The 12,773-nt window shown below is 35.7% G+C and overlaps 1 protein-coding gene across 9 annotated transcripts in view; it reads right to left on the bottom strand.

Annotated features, from left to right (window-relative positions):
- Positions 1–12,773, bottom strand: part of SLC10A7 (solute carrier family 10 member 7) — a 256,897-nt gene that overhangs the window by 86,138 nt on the left and 157,986 nt on the right. The gene's annotated exons all lie outside the window — the stretch shown is intronic.

Below are 12,773 nucleotides of genomic sequence, written 5' to 3' on the forward strand. Positions count from 1 at the left end.
ACATAACATAATAACAAAAACATTTAATATTTAATAAAAGTAAACCACTTCTTTTATAATCAAGTTTCACCTCTAGACTCAGAAAAATGCAAAAGAGCTAGCTTAAAATTTTTTTTAGTGCTTAGACTTCGGTCCTCCAAATTCCCAGGGTGAATTACTAAAAAGAGTCCTCATTTTTAGTTATATAATTATATACAGCTAATTCCTCTTAATGTTTCAGTGAAGACCCATTCCTATACAATTACTTCTGGATCAGCACTGTTGGGTGTTGGCACTAAAGAGTTATTAAGGAGGAGGAGCGCCTGGCTGGCTCAGTCCATAGAGCACAAAACTCTTGATCTTGAGGTAAGTTCAAGCCCCACATTTGTAGAGATTACTTAAAAAATTAAAATCTTAAAAAAAGTTTTTAAGAAGAATAGCCAATGTTTCCATTCAGAAATGACTGTAAGGATATTTGTATCAGATATTTATTTTTAAATGTTGTCTGCTAACCACTTCTATATCTTTGGAACTAAAAAGTGCCAGAGAACAAGAAATGATCATCTGGTCAATTACACCAAGGAACTTAAGAGTCTTTAAGAAAATTGAAAATCTATGTCAACATAATTTTTCTAGTTCCCCAGTAGAGGGCAACTTCTACACACTTTGACAGTTTTAAAAAAAAAAAATCTATGCATACCACATCAATAAGAACCACTGTTATGTTTAAAATAAAACAATACACTTATGTCTATGAATGGATTTTTACTAACAGGTAGCTATAAAATGTCATGAAATTTTAAATATGTAATTAGGAATTGAGTACATTTAATGTGTAATTAGCATTTTATGATTAATATGTGTTATTGCAGAAACTTTAAAGTAGCAACCATTTAGGTCACTATGGTAGAACTATCAGTATCTGAAATATACAAGGCAAATGATGAGAGTAGTACTCTTTAGTAAACATTTTGATTGAATTTCATTATGACTGAGTTCCAAATATAGCTAATGTGAATACATAAAGTCTTTAATAAGACAAATACATACAAAAAGGCCATAACGCAAACATCTCAGGATACAACTGAATGTCACTGTTATTACAGACTTTGAAATAATACTTACTAGTGTTCATGTTTTAAATGACATCAGATATAAGAATGAAACTGCACATATTTACTTAAATATATGTAAATAGAGTAAAATTCTACTATAATATATGCCATTACTATATAATTTGGACATAATGTGATATGTTCTTATTCATTCGTTCAACACTTATTTACTGAGCATTATGTGCCAGATACTATCCTAGAGATCAACGATACAGTGTGACAAACTGACAAAATTCTCTGCCTTCTTGAAGCTTATACTTCCCATAATAAAAAGTAATCTGTCATAGGGCCTTCTGAAAAGATAAATCTAAAAGACAGATGCTGTGTCCTGCAATGTTAGTTTCTTTTTTTCCCTAAAAAAAGGCTTTGTTTTTATTACAGATAGATATTACTTGAAAAAATGAAATAGCTCATAATCTTGATACTCAAAAGAACTCTAGTTGACCTTAAGTAATGTAAAACATGAATTTGATTGGAAAAATCTTATTTGTATAGACAAATAATGAAAAGTGAAATATCCTAGTACTTCACTCTCCGCCAGAAATGTTAAGTTTCTTGTGACTCCCTCCAGAAAATAAAATAATATACTAGTATCCATCCATCCCTCTACCCACTCACACATCCATCTAAACCTTTCTAAATTATTCAAATGTGCTCTTAAGAAAATTGTACTATATGTAGTACTTTGCACATAGATTTATTTTTCTCACTTCATGGTCCTTGGATATATAACTGTACCTCATTCTTTTATTTGACTCATTTTTTAATGTGTCAGTATTTTATAACATTCCATCTCTAAACACCTCAAACTTCTAATTTTAAAAGAAATTATACAGTTTTGTCTGAAATTGATTAAGAGCTATGGTATGTAGTGTTAATTAGTGTAGTTCCATCTATGAAGACTGGGAATTCATGGACTTCAAAAAGAAGCCTGGAAAAATGACCTTTGATTTATTATGGAGAAGCAAATAAAAATAAATAAATAAAAGGAATCAGCAGCTGTTTTGGATTAAAAAAAAAACTTACCAATACCTCCATTAGGTCACATGTAATGTAACAATCTTTTAAAGAGTATCTCTGGTTGTGAACTAGAAATAGTAAACTTTTATAATACTTCTGTTATAAAATCAGTATTTTTTATTTCCACTTAAAATCTTTAACTAAATAGCTAAGAATGACCTTATTTATTCTATTTATAATACTGCTTAATCCTGATATTTATTCCAGTATCATATTTGATGTTAAAATGTGATCAGAATTTTTAAATTTTCAAAAATATTATGCAAAATAAAATACAAAGCACTAGGTGGTGCTGTGGGACCTTCCAGATAAACCAATGCTGCAAAGTTCTTCTCTAGATGAATTAGTTGTATGGCTGATTCTATATATTTAAATGTACATTAAATATTGTTTCTAGATAAACCAATGCCACGTAAGTAAAGAGCATTAACATAATGCAAAAACCAAGTTGTGACAGATGACCTCAGGAACACATGACCCTTTTCATAATTACATACCTCAACTCCCATGTTAAACTACTAAAAACGTCCTTATATAATAAATGTCATTTTTGAGGCATGCTTCTCAATTAATTGTTATTTTTCACCTGACTGTAAAGTTATTTTTTTATAAGTCCAAGAATAAAAAACCTAACAATTATTTCTTATCAAATAATTTTCTACTAGAAGATTTCTTATGTCACAGAAAATTAATCTTATTGGTCTCTATTTTTTCAATTCTCCCAGCTGTGGCTACTTGTTGTAGCAATGTTAATTCAAATGCTGAAAGCAGCCAGACTGACAAGGGAAGTGTCTGAATCAGGCGATATGTAAAATAATAAGGAGTGGGGACAACCTAGAAAAAGCAAAGAGTGTATGCATTCAAATTCAGATGAAAGACAAAACTAACACGCACACCCAGACACACACACACCACTAGACAGGTCAAAGAAAGCACATCTGTCATCTGTGATTGCAGCACGGCCTATGGGCCACTCTGCTGTGACCTCTGACTAAGCCCCAACCTGTCCCCAGCCACTTACCTGTGAGTGCACATCTTAAAAGAAAAGTCGAGAATTTCAGTTCAAATGAAGGAATGCAAACAGTGTTTTAGTTGTTATTCTGGAATGCTTTCTTAATCACATATGTATGTTCCTCTTTAAAACAAGTTCCTAATGATTCAGGAAATAAACTATAGTAGTCAAGACCATCAATTCTCCTGTTGGGCTGTTTCAAAGAAAAGCATAGATTTCACAGCCTTTTTAATCAGCATGGCTTTTCCTCTCCCCACTTTTATGATCGTGGGGGGACAAAAATGAAGTATTTAATATCGCATGGGTAGAAATATGTGATTAGACTAAACTAAAAAAGGGCAGAATTATTTTCACTAGTAGTGATGGTGGAGCTTACATTGTAGGTACAAGATGTGATTAAAAGGAATGACAATGAATTTTTGACACATACAACAAAACTCATCTAAAGGAATGTTGTTCTTCAAGCTTGTCATTGAGAGAAGCCAAACTCATTTTTAAATGACGCATTGTTGCAAACATTTTAGTTGCCTTTAGAATAGAGCTCGTGGGCCACGTAAGAAAATAAATAAAATCATGTCACTTCTGAACTGGAAAGGACCACAGAGATGAAGAAACTTCTTGTGACTCTAGCCACACCTCACAAATCAGTTCTTCTTGAAAGATAATATACACGGTGAACCTGCAGTCTCTAGGCGAGGCTATGTCACAGAAAGCTAAGTGATCTGATGTTTCCGGGAAGCCATGAGGGGACCACAATTTACTTGGAATAGGGAATAAGCTTTTCACCAGTAACTGAGGCAAAAATATCACATTTCAGGAATTTCAAATACTGTCTAAACAACCACAAGAGTCTCCACTAAACACTAAAAATCATTTGGAATTTTTTGAGAATGTAATGGGTTCAAAAAGATACATGGAGGAAGCAGCTGAAAAGCAGAAACAGATTGGAGCCACACTGCCTGAATCCTTTCAGCTCACTTTTTCGACTCCCTGAGAGGCCGTCTCAGAAAAGAGTCTTCTGACCTATGAAGCATCTCGTTTTTCCCACTGAAGGCCTTCTTCTAGAGCAGCAGTTCCAGTGTGGTTCAGGGACCCAGGGGTCCCTAATGTGGGAGGTTGGTGAGATAAAAAACCACTTCTGTGGGGCGCCTGAGTGGCTCAGTGGGTTAAAGCCTCTGCCTTCGGCTTGGGTCATGATCCCGGGGTCGTGGGATCGAGCCCCGCATCAGCCTCTCCACTCAGCGGGGAGCCTGCTTCCCCCTCTCTCTCTGCCTGCCTCTCTGCCTACTTGTGATCTCTGTCAAATAAATAAACAAAAATCTTAGGAAAAAAAAAAAAAAGCACTTCCGTGATCATACTAAGACATCATTTACCTTTACCTTTTTCGCCCTCATTCTCTCACAATTGTACAGAGAGGTTTTCCAGAGGCTACATGTTATACTGGAAGATTTGGTACAGAAACGGGCAACTCCAGCTGTCTTATATTAAGCCAGACATTAAGAGATTTGCAAGATGGGAAACAATGATACTCTTCTCACTAGTTTTTCTTTTTGTTTTGGAAAATACAGGGTTGTTTTCATAAAAATATGTAAGTTTTACAAATCATATTACATCAGGTTTATTGTTTTTAAATAAATGAAAATTTCCTAGCCTTAATTTCAAATATGATACATATAGATAGATATAACCAATGTAAATAAAAGTTCTCTGTGGTCCTCAACAAATTTTAAGAATGTAAAGAGGCCCAAAAAGTTTGAGAACAACTGTTCTTCAGGTAAGCTCTCACTTCTTCATTTCAGTCAATTCTGTCAGTATGCCCTCCTCTAAATACTTTCATGAACCTAAAACTTCTACCAGAATGAGATTTTTATTAGAAGCAGGCAAGGTAGAGTTTTTTGGAGCAGGAAGTATTTCCTTGGGCAAGGTGGTCCTGACTAGCTTGATGCAGAGGGGTAAATAGTGGCGTGAGAGTTATGGGCCAGATGACATGACCCAGGGAGGAGAGGGGATTCAAAAGGAGTCAGGAGGGTATAATGATAAATACTCTGATTTCAAAATTTAGCCTGAAGGACCACGCCAGGGATATCATTTTTCCCTACCTTCTCCTACCTTTTACACTTTGGGAGACTCCAACCCAGTCTCCAAACTGAAATGTAGTCCTTCACTTCTTTCCCACTAGTCTTGAAAGACCAATTACGACCTGCAACATCCTGTATGATCCCTTCCTGCCTACCTCTCCATCTCTGTCCTTGCTCTCCAGCTGGCTCTCCAAGCTCTGGACACCAGCCCTAGGTCCATTTCCTTGCCTGGTTATTCTCCCTTCTACCTGCAGACTTTGGTATCCTTCAGTCATCAAGGAAGCTTTCCTGCCATTATCAATTTCTTCTGAACATGAACTCTCCTGGTATCGTAGGCCTCCTCCGTAGTACATAACCACAGCTGCAATTTTACACTTATTGGTATGATTTTTTATTTAATGCCTGTGTCTCCTCTACTAGGCCGTAAGTTTTATGAGGGTAGGGATCATGCTTATTTTCACCTACCTTGTATTCCCTGTACCTAGTAAAATGTCTAGGACATAGTAGGAGCTCTATTAATATTTTTGAATAAAGGAATAAATGACTTCTTGTTTCAAGGACTGATTAATAATTATAACTATAATAGGTGACATTTATTGAATATACCTGCCAGACACTGTTAACAGTATGTACTTTGCAAGTGCTTTGTAATTTTGAAAACAAGCCAATGGATAGGTGCAATCATTTTCCCCACTTGAAGAAACCAAGTCACACAGAAGTTGGTTAATTTGCCCAAGGTCAAACAGTAATTATTGAGGTCAGGATTTGAACTCAAGCACGTTGATTCTAGAGCTTATAACACTGTACTGTAGTTTGTGGGCCTAATCTCCATTAATAAGGTGGGAAATTAAAAAAAAAAATCATGGACCAGAGAAATCAACAACTGACTTAACAAACTTTAAGAATTGAACTTTTGCAAACTGAAGAGTGATTCTAATGGGGGAGCTGTAGAATACGTTCTCAAATTAAGATATTGCAAAAAACAATAGTCATTTTCATGTTAGAGCTTTAGTATATTTAGTATATTTCTATGTTTCACTGGTTAAAGAAAGAAAAGATTATTATGCATTCTGTTTTCTGAGAGTGTAAGGGCAGTCCAAAAATAATGACAAAACTGATGTTCTCTTCCAGCACATGTTAGAATTTGGAAAAAAATTCTTTGGTCTTTCAGAAATTATATTTTTATAAATGGAAGTGTAGGGGCGCCTGGGTGGCTCAGTGGTTTAAGCCTCTGCCTTCAGCTCGGGTCATGATCTCAGGGTCCTGGGATCGAGCCCCACATTGGGCTCTCTGCTCAGTGGGGAGCCTGCTTCCCCCTCTCTCTCTGCCTGCCTCTCTGCCTACTTGTGATCTCTCTATATCTATCAAATAAATAAATAAATAAATAAATAAATAAATAAATAAATCTTTAAAAAACAAACAAACAAAAAAACAAAACGGAAGTGTATCAAAATAAAGCAATGAGCCTAAACTTTCAGAATTAAATAGATAAACGTCCCTCTCCCCAATTCGATTTAATTTGACTTAAAATTTTCAGCTGTGTTTATATCTTAACTAACACAGGTTTTACTTATATTAACCTGGTCATTTGAAATTACAAATGGCTATCTCATGACTCTTTAAGCGCAAACCATAATTGCAGTTCAAATCTATTTTTTTTTTTTTGTTATCCCACCATTCTTAACAATATATATTACTATAGGAAAAACAAAGTGAAAATCTAGGAATCCTGCAAATTCTGAAAATTTATTGTCTAAAACACAGAACTGTTTTTATGTTTAAGTTCAATTTTATATTATTAGAATCTTTGTAGTTTCATTCAACAAATAATTATTAGATACTTACTCTATGTCAGGCATATCCTAGGGATTGGGGAAACCATGATGAAGGTGGCCTGACCTCCACTTTAAAAAGATTTTATAGTCTAGTTGTGGCAAAGTAAAAAGGCAAAGGCCATATAATGGGGAAAGGAATGGCTGCTTACCTCATCTCACTGAACAAGGGGTTCCAAAAGAGGTGACAGCTAAACTAAGACCAGAATGATGAGGAGAAATGGCCAAGAGATGGGTGGAGGTGAAAGGTACCTAGGAATGGTCTACAAGAGGGGAAGAGTATGTACAAAGACGTAAAGATAAGAAAGTGTTCTCACGGTGTTGAGAGGAAAAGAAAGATAGCAGGTAGTGACAGAACATAACAAATGCCACTCCCATGACAAGAATGTCACAAATTCCTCATGAAAAGATAACTAGTTATACTGCCAGCCTGGTCATTTTCTGGTAAATCAAAGAATCATAAAGGACAATTAGATTAAGGAATACCTTGAAGAGCCTGGGTGGCTCAGCCAGCTGGGCACCTGATTCTTGGTTTCAGCTCAGGTCATGATGTTGGGATCCTGGGATTAAGCCCCACATCAGGATATCCCTTCTCACTAGGGAGTCTGCTTGAGATTCTCTCTCTCTCTCCCTCTGTCCCTCCCCCTGCTCATGTACTTTCTCTCTCTCTAAAATAAATAAATAAATCTTGAAAAAAAAAAAAAAAGATTAAGGAATACCTCAAAGGGTGCCATTTGGAATTCAACTTTCCTAAGCCCTAAACTTTTTTTTGTTTTAAATTATTACCAAAATTTCAACAAAAGCAAATATGACCTGTGCTACTAAGTGGACAGATGGTTGGATAGGGTAATAAAGTTAGGATCTTCAGATTGTCCAAATCTTCTACTGCTGGCAAATGCTTTGTTCTCTAAAGAATGTTTATTACTAGGATAAACCTACTCCTTCTGGAATTCTTCTTATTTAGCAAGGAGTTATTTCTATTCAGAAATAGAAAAAGCCAAAGACCTAAAACCCTTCACTGCATGGTAACCTATGTGGCTAGTGCACTGGTGCCGTCTGCTGGGCCCCAAGTCATCAATTATGTATAAAAATGTACAGCTACAGCAGTAGCCAGTGTCGTGGGCCTGTCAGGGATTTCTTAAGAGGAACAAAAACATTTGATTGTGTCTTCTTTTAGAAAACACAGCTAGGTGACAAGAGGAAGATCTTTGAAAGGAAATGTGAATCATCCTCCAAACATAAATTAACTTCTTGTAATAAGTAAAAAATGAATGTTAAAAAAGTGCTTGAAATGAAACCAGAAATATAACTAGAGCAGAAGCCTCAAAAAATAGATATAAGAAAGGCTAACATTCGTTCATCAAAGCCACATACTTTACAACACAAATCTATCCCTTATATATTTTAGAAAAATAACTAATGGGGGTCACTAGGCTCCAACCTCTCTGAACCAAATTCAGTGGATTCAGTGTTTACAACTAGGAGTACTCAGGTTATTTGAAATAAAATGTCTTGTAATCCCCAAACCTGGCTGGCTTCTGAGGTGTGAGTTCTCATTCTAAATGAATGAAGCATGTTTACAGACTGACCAGGGAGTACTAGGACTATGAAGATTACCATGGAGAAAATGCAATCTAAGGTATCTTATGGAATTTTCCCTATTATACCAAACACAACAAAAGCTTTCACTGGGATTTCAATAAATTTAGTTCTACACACTGCTGCAGAAATTTAGTTATTCTCCCTTTCTCTAGTGAATAGCTGGGGTAGCAGCTGGTGTGTTTTGTATTTAAAATGTGAAAAGAGAACTCTCATTCTCTCTCAGTACCTACATAAATGTGCTCGAGAAAATTTGGAAAAATGATTTACTTTAAGTCAAATGACTTTATTTCCTTTACTATAAGGTGTTTGAGATGTTTTAAACATCTAAGAGTAAGAGCCATGCTTTCAAAAAGCATATAGATTTCTTCTGGAGGGGACTACAATGCATAAAAACATATCCTTTAAATTTATGTAAATTTTAACACACATGCTTGAATGTATATCCTCATTCTTCAACATTTTCTGGGTAGAATTTTTAATGCCTAATCTCTACAAAATAATTTAGCTGACATGTAAATACTGTGAGGTAACCAAAGATACCATAATTTTGTATTACTTTAAAGAGTGCAATGGTCTCATTTTTGTCATTACCATACAGGTTAGATCACATGTCATATTATTAAGCCAAATTCTGTAAAATTGAAAGTGTATTTAAAAATCAGCACGAAGACGTTAGGGAATGACTGAAACAGATGAGAACCAAATCAATTTCCTTATTCCTTAGATTTAAAATGGGAATAATTTGTTGATCATTCATAAAAACTCTAATTTAGCAAAACAGACTCTAATGAATGCTGAAATACTTGATTTTCTTAGCTCTTGTTTTTTATACAATTGCTTTCTGTCAGTTTGAATGTGAAAAATTTCAACACCTTTAAAGATTTGCAATTCACATGACCTATGATACATGAAACAACACATCAAATTAACTACTTGTTACCAATGCAGTCCATTAAACAAGAAAAAGCCTCAGTTGCACAACTACTATGGTTTAATGTATTGACTTCCATATTTTTACTTCCATATACAGTTAATTGAACATTTTGCAAATTCAGTGAGAAATTCAACTATTTAAAAATACCTTTCACTATGAATTTTTAAATATTTTACTACACACATGATATGTGAAGAAAATCTTCAGTTACCTATCTGCTATGTGACAGGTGCTTTACATAAATTATCTCATTTAATCCTCAGAAATATATTATTGACTATTGCTCTGAGAAGGTATATAACTTGTCCAGGGTTCCAAAGGCTACTGAGAGCTCCTCATGTTACTCTACCACTCAGTAGCATTTGACTTCCTCTTTCTTGAAACACTTTGTTCCTTTGGCTTCTGGAATACTACAAACTCCTCTTTACCTTCTCCTAGATCTTCTTCCTTCAATTCAGGTCTCTTATAAGACCTTTCCTGACCACCCTCCACACAACACCCCCCCCCCCACACACACACACTACACCTATCTACCCTTCCCTACCACTTTCTATTCCTTTATCTTGCTTTATTTTTGTTCATAAAACCCATCACCACTTGACATTACATTTAGTTATTTGCTTGTTGTCTATTTCCCCTGCTATTCACCCATCCCCACTGCCCAACTAAGCTCCCCAAGGTCGAGAGCCATAAGATTGGGATCTTGTTTGTCTCTACCCTCCCCCATCTTCTCAGTTACCACAACAGTGCCTGGTACAAAGTAAGCCCCAATAAATGTGTTGAATAAATGAATGGCTCAAAGTTGTGGAGCTACAATTTGAATCCAGGTATTTTCAACTCTAAGTTGATGCTAATTTTACCACATCTGTTATATTTTAATTTCAAATATAGCACACCTTTATTAAAAGTTTCTTAAGAGTAAATTCACATTCTTTATAAGGAATTCTAGAGCCCTGTACCTTTCTGCACCACCCAAAGCCCGTAACTGAAGAAAGCTGCTTTACTGAAAGAAAGGGAGTAAGGATCACATAATCCAAGAAGAAAGAAAAAAATGAGCTAATATTTATTATGCACTCACTTTGTTCTGAGTTATATATGTACAGTGCATACGTATGCACATATCTATATTTGAATGTGTTTATTTCTGTATGTATATAACTCATTTACATTTAATCCCCATGGCAATAATATAAAGCAGGTAATATTTATCTTTTATTTTTAGATGTAGACACAGAGGCTCACAGAGTTATTCACAGTCACCCATAGTCACCCAAGAGGGTCCCAATAATCTTTGTGTGTGGGGACGTATCCTATGGTAAAATCTTTATTTCTCAATCTTTTTTGCCGACCTGAAATATTTTTGAAGCAGAATACTGAGAAAACAGAAACAATTGCACAGCATTTAATATTCCAGAATGCTTCTTTTCATTCCGAAAAGCCTCAAGCAACTGGCAAAGAAGGTAAAACAGATAAAATGAGGACTTCTCTCTGGGGCAGGAACCACTCATTTACCTTCTAGCTTAAAGCAGTAACTGTGCTCTACCATAGGTTCATTGTCCACTTTCAAGCTATACACAAAAGGTATAAGATTGGTGGAAGCAACTTATTTGAGGAGAGTTATCACTGGAACACATAATCATCCCCTTGCTTCTCCAAGGTGGTTCCCACCCAAGGTAAGTGAGGCGATCTTCAGAGAACCAGCTGGAGAATGTGTTCCCCTGGACTTTGGGGAATGGGAAACGGGAATACCAGAGGGTGTTCTCTTCCTAGAGAAGCTTGAAGCTGAGAGGCTATGAGGGGAGAGAGGCTACAGTGGGAGCAAACTGTCAGTTTTCCACTGGTCAGGCAAATATGTCACTTGACCTAAAGAGGAAAACTGGTCTTGAGTCATTCTGCTCAGGATTCCACCCAGAGAAGCAGATCACTAAAACCCGAGAGCTGTGGCTGTAGTTGTAAGAGAATCGTTGCCCATACCAGGCAATGTTGAATTAGGATGTTTTTAGTGAAGTAGGATCACTCAGAAACCCACAAAAGCACCCCTGCAAGAGAAAGACCTAGACTTTGGAGATGCACCATTTTCAGAGGGCAAAGCCTGATTACAACCCAAGGCACATCAGACTTTGTCCATTCTTCTCTAGTCCCTCCTTCCCCTATGTGCTTGATCCTGGAGGGAACAAAAATGGTGGCTCAAGAATGGGACAGCAGGTAGGCCAATGAAAAGAGAAGAAACCTATTATAATTCTCCCCTCCCTACTGCAGATTATTGACTATGAATTGATGGGGGGCAGGGAGAGCTTCTAATTGAATACAAGACTAAAGTTTAGACATTAGACTGCACTAGGTTTTACATTTTTACATATATCTGATACATATACATGTGCCTGGGTAACCCCCCACAAAGATACAAATAGAAAGCATTTCTAATAATCTAGAAAGATTTCTTATGCTTCCTCCAAGGCAATATCCACCCTGCTGAAAGTTATCACTACTTTCACTTGTATCACAATGATGTAATTTTTCTTACCTTAAACTTCATATATATGAAGTCATAGATATGAACTCTGTGTCTGGCTTCATTTTTGCTCAATCATGTCTGCGAGAGTTAAATTTGTTTTCAGGTGGAGTAGTAGCTCATCTTTTCCAATTAAATTTTGTGCTCTATTATATGAACACTCTATCAGAATTTATCCATTCTCTTGATGATGGACATTTGAACCTTTCCATTTTGATCTATGAATAAAAAAAGTTGCTAAAACCTTCCTGAACTTGTCTTCTGGTGGACATATGCACTCATTTCTGTTGAGTAAATATCTGAGAGTAGAAGTGCTAAGTCATAGGATAGACACATGTCCAGCATTAGTAGCTATTCCCAAACAGCTTATCAAAGTACTTGTAGCATTTTCTACTCCCATCAGCAATGTATGTGAATTTCAGTTAATAGATATCTGCATTAATACTTGATACAGACAATTTTTTCCAATTTTAGCTATTCTGATACATGTACACTGGTATCTCATTGTGGCTTTAATTTGCATTTTCCTAATGACTACTGAGTTCTTTTCCATGTGCTTTTTGAAGATCTGGATATCTGCTTTTATGAAATGACTATTCAAATATTTGCCTTTTTCTTATTGTTACCTATATTTTTTATTGATTTGTATGAGCTACTTACATAGTCAGGATAGAAGTTGGATATCTGAC

This window comes from Mustela erminea, chromosome 2 (assembly GCF_009829155.1).
Source record: "Mustela erminea isolate mMusErm1 chromosome 2, mMusErm1.Pri, whole genome shotgun sequence".
Taxonomy (NCBI): Eukaryota; Metazoa; Chordata; class Mammalia; order Carnivora; family Mustelidae; genus Mustela; species Mustela erminea.